At 48.5% G+C, this 6411-nt stretch overlaps 1 non-coding gene across 1 annotated transcript; it reads right to left on the reverse strand.

Moving 5' to 3' along the window:
- Positions 1-201: 201 nt before the first annotated feature.
- LOC131291747 (5.8S ribosomal RNA) lies at positions 202-356 on the reverse strand. Its single transcript, XR_009189510.1, has one exon. It is a non-coding gene; the product is annotated as a 5.8S ribosomal RNA (ribosomal RNA).
- Positions 357-6411: the final 6055 nt, after the last annotated feature.

A 6411-nucleotide genomic window follows, 5' to 3' on the forward strand; every position in this document is an offset into this window, starting at 1 on the left:
CACAAGCACGCCTTCTCCTCGTACTTCCGCCTCACGCGGGAACACGACGCTCTAAATACTTCGAATTCCAATGCCAGTATATTGTAAACCACGGGTTCTTTAATGCTAGCGGGTCGTCGCGACCCTAGTTAACATCATGGTGCACGTCTCGTGACGGGTGTCACGGCGTAGTTAAATGTATGCGATACATTTCTCAAATATAAGCGCTCAGTCATCTGTACATCATGGTAGGTTCCCACGACGTGCAATATGCGTTCAACTTATCAATGTTCATGTGTCCTGCAGTTCACATTATGACGCGCAGTTAGCTGCGGTCTTCATCGATCCATGAGCCGAGTGATCCACTGCCGAGGGTGACTAACTTGCGTAAGCCGCCGCTGTGCGCGTATACCCGTTCCCCGTAGGGAGGAGCAAGCCGCCGCTTAGAGACGAAGCATAAAGTGTCCTCATTCCACATAGGGCAAGCTGGATGAATCCATTTTACCCAGGACGGCCGAAGCGGCGTGGACCAGGGGAGAACTGAACCTTATACTTCACACCACAGTAAGTCTACGTGTCCTCTTCCACATAGGGCAAGCTAGAACTAACTATCTTACCCAGGACTGCCGAAGCAGCGTGGACCAGGGGAGGAACACACTTTTCATGGAAACGTAAGGCATCCATGACTGCCATAACGTAAGCCGCCGCTGTGCGCGTATACCCGTTCCCCGTAGGGAGGAGCAAGCCGCCGCTTAGAGACGAAGCATAAAGTGTCCTCATTCCACATAGGGCAAGCTGGATGAATCCATTTTACCCAGGACGGCCGAAGCGGCGTGGACCAGGGGAGAACTGAACTTTATACTTCACACCACAGTAAGTCTACGTGTCCTCTTCCACATAGGGCAAGCTAGAACTAACTATCTTACCCAGGACTGCCGAAGCAGCGTGGACCAGGGGAGGAACACACTTTTCATAGAAACGTAAGGCATCCATGACTGCCATAGTGCGTAAGCCGCCGCTGTGCGCGTAAACCCGTTCCCCGTAGGGAGGAGTCAAGCCGCCGCTTAGAGACGAAGTATTAAGTGTCCTCTTCCACATAGGGCAAGCTAGAATGAACTATCTTACCCAGGACCGCCGAAGCAGCGTGGACCAGGGGAGAACTGAACTTTATACTTCACACCACAGTATTGAGTAATGTGCCCTCTTCCACATAGGGCAAGCTGGAATGTTCCATTTTACCCAGGACGGCCGAAGCGGCGTGGACCAGTGGAGGACTACACAATCATGAGGTTTGATATCGACTTGTGTGTTTCAATAGGGTACCGATGGTATGTTTTGAACCGATTTGATTTAGCCATTCTGAAGTCATCACTTGGTTGAAGCGCTGAACTAGGGAGGCATCGTTTACATATATATTGGGTTTCGCATGCTCTACTAGGTTAATGTCATAGGGTTGGCTATCGAGCATGCCCAAGTGATGACTTGATTGTGTGCTTGCTTGAATTCTTCACATTTCATACCATCGGTTAGTTGTCGAATCATTCCTCGATCATAACCTTCGTTCTTGGTTCATGTATGCTCTCTTCCACATAGGGCAAGCTAGAATTAACTATCTTACCCAGGACCGCCGAAGCAGCGTGGACCAGGGGAGAACTATACTTTGTCTTGTATGCCCTCTTCCACATAGGGCAAGCTAGAATTAACTATCTTACCCAGGACCGCCGAAGCAGCGTGGACCAGTGGAGGACTATACTTTGTTCATAACACCACAGTATTGAGTAATGTGCCCTCTTCCACATAGGGCAAGCTAGAATGAACTATCTTACCCAGGACCGCCGAAGCGGCGTGGACCAGTGGAGGACTACACAATTAAGAGGTTTGATATCGACTTGTGTGTTTCAATAGGGTACCGATGGTATGTTTTGAACCGATTTGATTTAGCCATTCTGAAGTCATCACTTGGTTGAAGCGCTGAACTAGGGAGGGGCATCGTTTACATATATATTGGTTTTCGCATGCTCTACTAGGTTAATGTCATAGGGTTGGCTATCGAGCATGCCCAAGTGATGACTTGATTGTGTGCTTGCTTGAATTCTTCACATTTCATACCATCGGTTAGTTGTCGAATCATTCCTCGATCATAACCTTCGTTCTTGGTTCATGTATGCTCTCTTCCACATAGGGCAAGCTAGAATTAACTATCTTACCCAGGACCGCCGAAGCAGCGTGGACCAGGGGAGAACTATACTTTGTCTTGTATGCCCTCTTCCACATAGGGCAAGCTAGAATTAACTATCTTACCCAGGACTGCAAAGCAGCGTGGACCAGTGGAGGACTATACTTTGTTCATTACACCACAGTATTAAGTATGGTGTCCTCTTCCACCATAGGGCAAGCTAGAACTAACTATCTTACCCAGGACCGCCGAAGCAGTGTGGACCAGGGGAGGACTATACTTTATACTTCACACACTAGCCATACTGAAGTCATCACTTGGTTGAAGCGCTGAACTACGGCGGGGTAATCGTTTACAGGTTAATATCATATAGCTGCATGCTCATTAGTAGATAATGGAATATTGTATGGCAATATGAGCATGCCCAAGTGATGACTTTGTTTCAAGCTCAACAGGTAGGGTATTGAGTCCTCTTCCACATAGGGCAAGCTAGAATGAACTATCTTACCCAGGACCGCCGGAGCAGCGTGGACCAGTGGAGGACTCTATACTTTATACTTCACACCACAGTATTGAGTACGACTTGCATAAAGCCCCTAATGAGAACCACGAGGGCTCTCTCAATGTAGAACCACGAGGGCTCTAGTACCGATTCTCTCGGTACGGCTTGGTCCGTGTTCCTTTATGCTTGTACTCGCGAAAAGTCTCAACCCGGAGGTCTTGACTTTGTATTGTCATAGTTGGACTACGACGGGGCATCCGACCATTGCTGATCGAACACCCCTGATTCACCATCTTTCGGGTAGGCGGTACGCGTACCTCCGGACGCGGAAGTCTCAACCCGGAGGTCTTGACTTTGATTGTCATAGTTGGACTACGACGGGGCATCCGACCATTGCTGATCGAACACCCCTGATTCACCATCTTTCGGGTAGGCGGTGCGCGCACCTCCGACGCGGAAGTCTCAACCCGGAGGTCTTGACTTTGTATTGTCATAGTTGGACTACGACGGGGTATCCGACTCATCGAATACCCCAGAAGCACACCATCTTTCGGGTAGGCGGTACGCGTACCTCCGGACGCGGAAAGTCTCAACCCGGAGGTCTTGACTTTGGTTGTCATAGTTGGACTATGACGGGGCATCCGACCATTGCTGATCGAACACCCCTGTTACACCATCTTTCGGATAGGCGGTGCGCGACACCACCGACGCGGAAAGTCTCAACCCGGAGGTCTTGACTTTGTATTGTTGGATAGTCCTCTTCCACTATAGGGCAAGCTGGAAATATTCCATTTTACCCAGGACTGCCGAGGCAGCGTGGACCAGGGGAGAACTTCACGGAATCTTCAGGCATCCATGATTGCCATAGTGCGTAAGCCGCCGCTGTGTGCGTCAACTCGTTCCCCGTGAGGAGGAGTCTAGCCGCCGCTAAAAGACGAAGCATTAAGTGTCCTCATTCCACTATAGGGCAAGCTAGAATGAACTATCTTACCCAGGACCGCCGAAGCAGCGTGGACCAGGCGAGGACTACTTTATACTTCACACCACAGTATTGAGTACGACTTGCATAAAGCCCCTAATGAGAACCACGAGGGCTCTCTCAATGTAGAACCACGAGGGCTCTAGTACCGATTCTCTCGGTACGGCTTGGTCCGTGTTCCTTTATGCTTGTACTCGCGGAAAGTCTCAACCCGGAGGTCTTGACTTTGATTGTCATAGTTGGACTACGACGGGGAATCCGACCATTGCTGACCGAACACCCCTGATTCATCATCTTTCGGATAGGAGGTGCGCCCACCTCCGACGCGGAAGTCTCAACCCGGAGGTTCGGACTTAGAGTTTTTCCCATTTAAAAGTTTTTCTCTTAGCCATACTGAAGTCATCACTTGGTGAACGATTGAACTAGGGCGGGTTAATCGTTTATAGGTATCATGTGGTTTGCATGCTCTCTTAGGTTAAGGTCATGTGGTTGGCTATCGAGCATGCCCAAGTGATGACTTTGTTTCACGCTTGCTTGATTTCTTCATGATTCCCTGTTATATAGTGTAATCATTCGAGAACAGGGAATCTTTGGTTTTGCTCAACAGGTATTGGATGTCAACTTGGTATCTAGATCGCATTAAGTCTCAACCCTTAGGTTCGGACTTGTATAGTGACATCTTGTTACGGTCTTGAGTCTCAACCCGCAGGTTCGGACTACTTAGTGTTTGATCGAATATAATATGGCAACTTGTGCCTAAGTCTCAACCCGCAGGTTCGGACTTCTGTTTATTTGGCCAATGTATGTATAAGGCAACTTGTGCCTAAGTCTCAACCCGCAGGTTCGGACTTGTGTATTTGTTCGAAGTCATGTATAAGGCAACGTGTGCCTAAGTCTCAACCCGCAGGTTCGGACTTGTTAGTGTTTCGTCAACTTTCATATGGCAACTTGTGCCTAAGTCTCAACCCGCAGGTTCGGACTTGTGTATTTGTTCGAAGTCATGTATAAGGCAACTTGTGCCTAAGTCTCAACCCGCAGGTTCGGACTTGTGTATTTGTTCGAAGTCATGTATAAGGCAACGTGTGCCTAAGTCTCAACCCGCAGGTTCGGACTTGTTAGTGTTTCGTCAACTTTCATATGGCAACTTGTGCCTGAGTCTCAACCCGCAGGTTCGGACTTCTATAGTGTTTCGTCAATTATCATATGGCAACTTGTGCCGAAGTCTCAACCCGCAGGTTCGGACTTCTGGAAGGATCACTTGGCCACTAATGATCCTTCCGCAGGTTCACCTACGGAAACCTTGTTACGACTTTTACTTCCTCTAAATCATCAAGTTCGGTCAACTTCGATAAAGCAGACGCGGTTCACGAGGATCCAGCGAACGATCATCTCCAAAGACCTCACTAAATAATCCATCGGTAGTAGCGACGGGCGGTGTGTACAAAGGGCAGGGACGTATTCAACGCTGGCTGATGACCAGCACTTACTAGAAGTTCCGAGTTCATATGGACCATTGCAATCCATAATCCCTACTAAGTGAGTATTTGAGTGATTTCCCGTTCCTCTCGGAATAGGAGACACGCTGCTACCCACATTGTAGCACGCGTGTAGCCCAGAACATCTAAGGGCATCACGGACCTGTTATCGCTCGATCTCATTTTGCTAAACACAAATTGTCCTGCTAAGCAGCGTACCGTAAGTGCACTTGCGCACACGAACAGCGAAGGTGTCAGGTCATACTCCACCGAAAGGTCCTAACCCGTTCCAATCGGCATCGACGCATTAACGCTGACTGCGTTCTAGTTAGCATATGTGAGTCACGTTCGTTATCGGAATTAACCAGACAAATCAATCCACGAACTAAGAACGGCCATGCACCACTACCCTTAAATTTGAGAAAGAGCTATTAATCTGTCTCACCTCCATAAGTTCGGACCTGGTAAGTTTTCCCGTGTTGAGTCAAATTGAACCGCAAGCTCCATTTCATTGTGGTGCCCTTCCGTCAATTCCTTTAAGTTTCAACTTTGCAACCATACTTCCCCCGGAACCTGACTTTGGTTTCCCGGAAGCTACTGAGAGCACCTGGTTGTAGCGTCTCCCAATTGCTAGTTGGCATCGTTTACGGTTAGAACTAGGGCGGTATCTAATCGCCTTCGATCCTCTAACTTTCGTTCTTGATTAAAGAAAGCATCCTTGACAAATGCCTTCGCTTTAGTTAGTCTTACGACGGTCTACGAATTTCACCTCTCGCGCCGTAATACTAGTGTCCCCAACTACTTCTGTTAATCATTACCTCCGGTCTGAGTACAAACCAATGAAAGATTAGACCAAGGTCGTATTCCATTATTCCATGCAAGATTATTCTAGGGCGTTTGGGCACCCTGCTTTAAGCACTCTAATTTGTTCAAGGTAAACGTGAGCGGTCGAGCTCTATGTTACACTTGCACCCGTTGAAGGGCACACCATGACACAGACTTGGTGCCCTACCACACCATTGAGTCGCAACCAGATTCCGACTTGGCCCACCGACCACGGGTTGACCGGGTCGGCGGAGCCGGACTGTGTTGGACAAGTATCAACTTCGAACGTTTTAACCGCAACAATTTTAATATACGCTAGTGGAGCTGGAATTACCGCGGCTGCTGGCACCAGACTTGCCCTCCACTTGATCCTCGTAGAAGGATTTATGCTCTACTCATTCCAATTATGAAACATCATTAAAGAGTTTCATATTGTTATTTCTCGTCACTACCTCCCCGTCCCGGGATTGGGTAA

Source organism: Anopheles ziemanni (assembly GCF_943734765.1).
Source record: "Anopheles ziemanni chromosome X unlocalized genomic scaffold, idAnoZiCoDA_A2_x.2 X_unloc_138, whole genome shotgun sequence".
Taxonomy (NCBI): domain Eukaryota; kingdom Metazoa; phylum Arthropoda; class Insecta; order Diptera; family Culicidae; genus Anopheles; species Anopheles ziemanni.